Source organism: Lipotes vexillifer, unplaced genomic scaffold (assembly GCF_000442215.2).
Source record: "Lipotes vexillifer unplaced genomic scaffold, Lipotes_vexillifer_v1.1 scaffold262, whole genome shotgun sequence".
NCBI lineage: Eukaryota > Metazoa > Chordata > Mammalia > Artiodactyla > Lipotidae > Lipotes > Lipotes vexillifer.
This window is the reverse complement of record NW_006798529.1, coordinates 1107630-1115210: the sequence shown is the minus strand read 5'-3', so window position 1 is coordinate 1115210 and position 7581 is coordinate 1107630.

Here is a 7581-nt window from a genome sequence, read left to right as displayed (position 1 = left end):
TTCCCTTCTAAGGATGCTTGTGATTACACTGAGCCCACCAGGGTAGCCCAGAATAATCTCCCCATCTCAAAATTCTTAATGTAATTGCATCTGCAAAGTCTTATTTGCCATGAAAGTAACAGATTCACAGGTTTGGAAAATTAGGGTTTGCTCATCATCTTTGGGGGTCATTAATCTTCCCACCATACACATCATTCTGGTTTGCCTGAGAGTGCAGTAGCTTTGAAACTGAAAGTCCTGCATCCTGGGAATCTCTTTAGTCCCAAGGGTACCAGGACAGTTGGTCACCCTAAGTGTATGACAGGATGAGGTTAAAAAGCCACACTTGTTGGAACGGTTGGTAGCTTATATTTTTTGCTCTGGCATGGACCCTTGTTAGCTCTCCAGCTTGGCACTGTCAGCCTCTACTTCCCTCTAGAAATGTCCAGCAACTTATAGTTTTTCCTATCACTGTTCTCTTGCTTCACCAACCCTCAACTTAGTGTTTCCTGCCCACCCTCTCCCTTCAAATGGCCAACTTCTGTTCACTGAAAGGCTGCACAGTATACACCCCAGTCACTGCCCTCATCAAGCCATTATAGCACTTATCAAGACATAACTACAAGTCGGTCTTCTAGATTATGAGGGACATCTCTAAATCAAGGTCTAGGTCATATTTATCTTTGTTGCCAGAGGGGATTGCATGGGTCCTTAACACTTAACTGTGATTCAGGAAGTGCCTGCTGATCTGAACTGCAGGGAAGGGTGAATACATGCGTGGCTGGGTGGATGGTAAGAGATGGATGGGTAGATGAGTAGATGGTGGATCCATAGATGGATGGCTAAGAATGATCAACATATCTAGAGAGTATCTTAGATCCTAACAGCACCTAGGCCAAGGAACAATGTTTACTTAATTTGAGGCAGTAGTATATGTCAGTCCAGATAGGGAGCAATGAAAAGCAAAGGGACGTGAAGTGAAGCAAAGTGAAGGAAAGGAAAGCAGAGAAGAGAAAAGAAGGGGGAAGGAAAAAAATGTACCGGTGGTCTCCAGCCTGTACCACATGCCCACAAATAGATCTGGATCCCCAAGGTGAGATTGTTCTGGAATTCTAGAAGAAGATGCATGTAGCCCAAGCACAGACCATGCCATTGGTCCTTTTTAATCACCATTCCTCCAGCCCAAACTCACACTAGGAGGAGAATATCTGCCATGCATTTTAATCTCAGAGCTCTGGGCTGTTACTTGTCAGCCCCAGGTAAAAAGCCATTTCTTTGTCTACACATCTCACATGCTGGGCCGGCGTCTTACATTTTGCAGGGACTGTGAAGGTACAAAGTCATGCAATTCTAGAGCTCAGCCCCTTCCCAAGTCAGAAAGATAGGGGATTAGAGATCAATGGGTTTAGTTATCGAGTGGGTACCTATACCTTCTTGGAGCCATCTTGGAGAGAGACATGTGGACTTTTGATTTTCTACTTGCTCAGCTGAGACTGAACTCCTGACTCCTGAACACTCATAAGTAAATACTCCACTCTTTTGCTATGAACCTTCTTTTTGTCGCTACATCATCACCAATGGAGAATTGTCAGCAAAATATAGAGAATTAGTGTCCTTGGGACTCTGTGGCATTGCCAACTTTTGTCACAACCACCTCCTCTGCATCTTAAATGTTCTGGTGCTGATATTCAGCTTGGGATCCTCATCTATATCCTGGTGAGATGTGAGTTCAAGGTCATCAAATATGGCGCCCTGGTTGTTTGCCAAGGTGGTATTCTACTGAATGTCAACTTAGTGGGGTCCAGGCCAGCATTTTGGGGTTTCTAATAATTCACGGGATTTTCTGGAATACCCCCAAATTCAGCCCTAAAGAATTGCAGCACCTAGGTGATCTTTGGACAACACCCAATGCCAGCTCTGGCCCGTAGCAGATACATGCTTTTGAGGGATGAGCCTCAGTTTCTCCAGTTGAGCAGCAGGGTGAAGTTTAGACCAGGTGGTCATTAAGGGTATTTCCAGCCCTGTTATTCTAACATTCTGGCATGCCTGGCTTTGTTTAGGATTGCTATGAATTCATTAGCACCCTACCCTTTGCCTACTCTGATAGATAAGGTCAGGAAATATAGTTCTAACACATCTGCAGTTAAACATTAATGTAAATTGTCTGCCTGAATCTTGGCTTTGGTTATTCTGTGGATCAAACCATGCCCTCCCGTATGCACAGTAATGATCAGTTATGGTGGCCATATGTCCTGAGTTTCCTTGGACAGCCTTGATTTCAAATATTCTGTCCCATCGACAGACATTGTGTCAGATCATCTATCCCAATTTTGATTCAGAAAATATGGTGTCCATATGGCAAATATATCTCCACCACCAGGGCATAGAAGGCTTTCTTCATCTACCTACAAAAGCTCTGCCGTCTTCTCCCAGGCGGATGAGGCTGCTTCTCTGGGCTCCCACTCTGGCTGCTGTATCACCTTCATTCGAGCACTTTCATGTCTGTGTCCTGTGTTGGACATTGGCCCTCTAAGGGCAGTGACAACGTTTTTTTCTTTTCATCTCTATATTCCTAGCACCAGTTCTGAATAAGCTAGAAGCGATTTTTCAGGGGTCTGTTACATTACACAGTAGAAATCTTCCTGAAAAGTTGGGATCGTGCATTTTTAAATTAAAATCTCTTTTAAATAGAGCCAGAGATTCCATTACTTAAAGAAGAAACTCTATACTATCTTTTTCTTTTTTTTCTTCCCCCAAAATAATTATTTCAGGCTTTCTGAAAGATATGGACTGACAGATGCCATTTGCTAGAAAGCAGATTATCTTGGAAGCAGATTCTCTTAACTATATGGGATTCAACTCACTCGTGGCCACCAAACTGAGAGATCAGAAGAAAGAATCACATTTCAAATCTGACAAGAATGTTGTCAGTGTTGCAGTCATAGAATGCTTTGCAAATAAAAATCCAAATTGAAGCTTTTTAATTGTTTCATGAACTAAAGAAGGAAAAGGCCTTTTCAGAGTGCAAGGGCATAAGAGATCCATCTCATGACCTTTGAAGATAAACCTTAGCCACCTGTCTTGCATTTCTGATGGTTGGCTGCCTTTGGTACTAACTGCATTCCTTGGGTACCATTTCTTCCTGATCTCTCTAGATGAGCTTATCTCCAAGTTTCCTCCAGCCCAGTTTCTACTCTGACCACCATGCTAAGATTTGGTCCAATGTCATCAGTAACTTCTACTTAGTTGCTTAGCATCCCATTCAAGACTTCTCATGGTTTGATCACCATCTATCAGCCTACACCTCACCTCTTCAAAGAACTATATACCAACACCTTTTGCCCCAGGTGATCCAGAAATCCATCCTTTGCTTCAGTATTTCAACTGGTGCTTATCTCTGAAAGTAGCCCAGTCCCCCCGCCCCCCATACCTTTGAGTCTTTGCACAAACTCTTCTCTCTTGGATGCGCTTCTGCCTTCAGGCACCTTAGCAATCCCTGCATGTCTTTCAAAATCTTACTTGATTATCTCTTTACTGTGAAGCCATCTCTCATCCACTAAGTAGAGAAGATGATGATGATGACGATGATGATGAAATTAATAAAATAATGATGGTAAAAATAAAGCTCACATATGTTTAGCAGGTATTGGGTGTTGGGTTGGGTGCTAAGTGCTTGGCATACCTTACATAATATTACATTTTACAGAAGAAAAAAAACCTTCAAATTCAGAAAGATTTGGGGAGCAAAACTGAGCCCAAGGACAAATAGCTAAATTAGGGTAGACTGGGACTTGGGACCCATTTTCTGCCTGACCTCAAAGCCTGGACCACTCCATACCTCATGGGACTCTATAAAACCTTCCTTTATTGTATGTAGTATGGTCATCCCAAGCTTGGTGGGCAGCCCTCAGTATCTTATTTTTTAATTTAATTTTTTATTTTATATTGGAGTATAACTGATTTACAATGTTGTTAGTCTCAGGTGTACAGCAAAGTGATTCAGTTATAAGTATACGTATATCCAGTCTTTTTCAGATTCATTTCCTATATAGGTTATTACAGAATATTGAGTAGAGTTACCTGTGCTATACAGTAGGTCCTTGTTGATTTTTTTTATACATAGTAACACTGTTAGTGGGAATGTAAATTGGTATAGCCACTAGGGAGAATAGTATGGAGGTTCCTTAAAAAATTAAAAATAGAAGTACCATATGATCCAGCAATCCCACTCCTGGGCATAAGTCTGGAGAAAACCATAATTCAAAAAGATACATGCACCCCAATGTTCACTCCTAGTTCAATACTAGTTAGGTTGCTTCAATGTTCACTATTGTAAATAGTGCTAGTTCACTAGCACTATTTACAATAACCAAGACATTGAAGCAACCTAAATGTCCATTGACGAAGAACGGATAAAGAAGATGTGGCACATGCGTATAATGGAATATTACTCAGCCATAAAAAAGAAGGAAATAATGTCATTTGCAGCAACATAGACTGACCTAGAGATTATCCTACTAAGTGAAAAGTAAGTTGGACAGAGAAAGACAAATATCATATGATATCACTTACATGTGGAATCTAAAAAAATGACACAAACTAACTTATTTACAAAAGAGAAACATACTCACAGACTTGGAAAACAAAACAAATTTATGATTACCAAAGGGGAAAGGTGGGCAGGGGAGGGATAACTTAAGAGTTTGGGATTAATGTACAGCCCTGAGTATCTTAAGGACAGAGTCTTTGCCTTATAAATTTATTCCTGATTAACCCTCCACATGGTTCCTGACACATCTGCCATGTAAGCAGATTGTGCTAAACGAATGGGCACAAGATTACTCCCTCCTATGGTTTTATTTTTGCCAAGAGAAACTTTTCAAAGGGAAAGATTTCCCTTTCAAAAGGAATATATATGCCCTCCAACCAGATCTGTACACATATTCACTGCTTTTACTCCAAAGGGACCACCATGATCTCTAGGCACCAACATTAATCTAGATCTTTCTTATAGAAAGACAAATACCATATGATATCACTTATATGTGGAATTTAAAATATGACACAAATGAACTTATTTACAAAACAGAAACAGACTCATAGACATAGAAAACAAACTTATGCTTACCAAAGGGGAAAGAGGGTGAGGGAGGGATAAATTAGGAGTTTGGGATTAGCAGATGCAAAGTACTATTTATAAAATAGATAAACAACAAGGACCTACTGTATAGCACAGGGAACTAGATTCAATACCCTGTAATAAGCCATAATGGAAAAGAATGTGTATGTATATGTATAACTGAATCACTTTGTTGTACACCAGAAACTAAATCTACTATACTTCAATTAAAAAAATAATCTAGTTCTTTCTTTTGGTTGGGTTATAAGCAGAACCACCAAGACTCTGAACTGGCACTGCACCTCTGTGCTTCCTAGAGCCTGGGCTAAGGGCAAAGTCTGCAAGCCTCGCCCTTTCAAATGAGTCAGTGCCCAGATGGTAAAAATATGGAGTCTGGATATGAAAAGACCAGAGTCACAGCTGATGGAGAAAGCAACTGTTTGCTTAAGGGTCAGTGCCACTAGCATGGGAGGACTCTTTGCTCCCTTGATGGAGACTGGCAGTCAAAGATTCACCAAGCCAACCTGACAGTAGAAGAAACCTTATGAGTCTGCAAAACACATGCATCAGTCAGTAAGGGAGAAAAGGGATCTGCTTTCAAATCTGATCCATATCAGCAGATAAAACCCTATCATTTTGGCCACCTAGACAGAGGAGACTGTTTCGGCAACATTCTATCCCAACACAGGGCTGATCTGCTCATCTGGAGAGGTTGCATTGATGAATTCTGTTTCCAACACACCGCAGGCTTGCCCTTGTCCCTCATCTTACACCACACTGAACAGAGCTCATCCGGAGTCCTGAAGACTCTATTGGATCTGACTCATTGATTGAGTGCATCTCAGCGGCCCCTTTGGGCACGCAAGCTGTGGACTTCGATTGGCTGGGCTCTACAATGCCAACTCCTGGATCTCCAGAGGTGCATTTACCTCCTTGATTCACTTTCAGGAGGCTTCAGAGTTGGTAAATCAAAACACACCTGCTAACTGCCTACTGTGCACTGATGACTCTGCTGGGAGAAACAGAAACTTGTGAGTTTTATAACCTTACAACGTCAATAGAACCATAAGAATAAGACAAGACTGAGGTGCAAAACAACAGTTGGAGAAAAGTGGCACGTGTATATTCAAAAGTGGGCTGTATAGCTTCTCACTAGAATTTCAGGAAGGAGAAAATCTTTCTGGAGGAAGGGCTTCAGTATGTCCTGTGGACAGAAGTAAGCAGAGAATGCTGTGGGAAAAGGCCTAAGGGGACTTGAAAGCTCAAAGCTCTATCCAAACAAGGATCTCACTATCCAAAGTTCAAAGCTCTATCCAAACAAGGATCTCACACACAAGAGATGTGAGATGCAGGAGAGTGATCTAGACCGGGACAAAAGACGAAGTGGTTGGGAGGCATATAAAGCATCCTTCCCCCAATCCACATTATATTGTGCTTCATTTACTGTCTACACAGACTTCACTCCTCTGGATTACGGAATTCTTTAAAATATGATGGGGATTTATTTGATTCTGACCCCCCAGTGCCCAGTAGCTATCCTGGCCCATAGTGTGTGCCCAGTAACTTTGAAGGGAAGAATGCCTGGTAGGTATAATCAGCAGCTGGTCCTCCACTGGCTGCCTTGCATGCCTTGTCTCATGGAATCCACTACCAATCCAGCGAGAGACCGGATGAGAATCAATGCGGTGTGGGACCCAGAACGTAGGACCAGACTTCCGCTGGCTTTGGCCTCAGTTTAGACTCATTTCCTGCTCTGTGTGTGAGTGTGGGCAGGTAGGTCCTCCTCTCAAACCTCTGCCACCTCTAACTGTTAGTGAGAGAAAATACATTGACAGTGACACCTGGAAGATGCTCAATGTGCAGGTTTTGTGATGATTTTCTCCTTTTCAGGTATGATGCCTGGGCTGTGGCAGCCACATATGGGAGATGTCACCAGGACAATTGTGAATTAGAATGAGACATGCTATGGTCACATGAAGTCCTTCACTGGTTTAATGACAACTATTGCTTTTTTTCTGATTGCTCTTTAGTGAGTACCTGATATATGCAGGTAAGATACTTATGGTCGCATTGACCTCTCACAATAGCCTCACGGGCAGAAACTAGCACTGGCCTCACTTTAAAGATGGGGACACTGAGGTATGGAGGGAGGAGGGCCTTTGCCTAAGGCCACCCAGCTAAGTAACACCAAAATCCACATCTGTTTCACTAACATCTCTTGGTCTAATAATTATCCTTTAGAATATACAAGGATAATTAAGAAATTATCTTAAGATATATAAGAAATTATCCTGATGTCCCCAAATGGAAATCATTTCCTCCTTATATGTCTGCCTTAGCTGACTATTATTTATCCCATTTTTTCACTGATACATGGTTACAAAGTTCCTGGGTGCAGGTCTAGGACGTAACTTGTCTGTGGAAGCACCTGTCTGGCGTGGTGTACAACACCAAGCAGCTCCTGAAAGATATCACTGGAAATT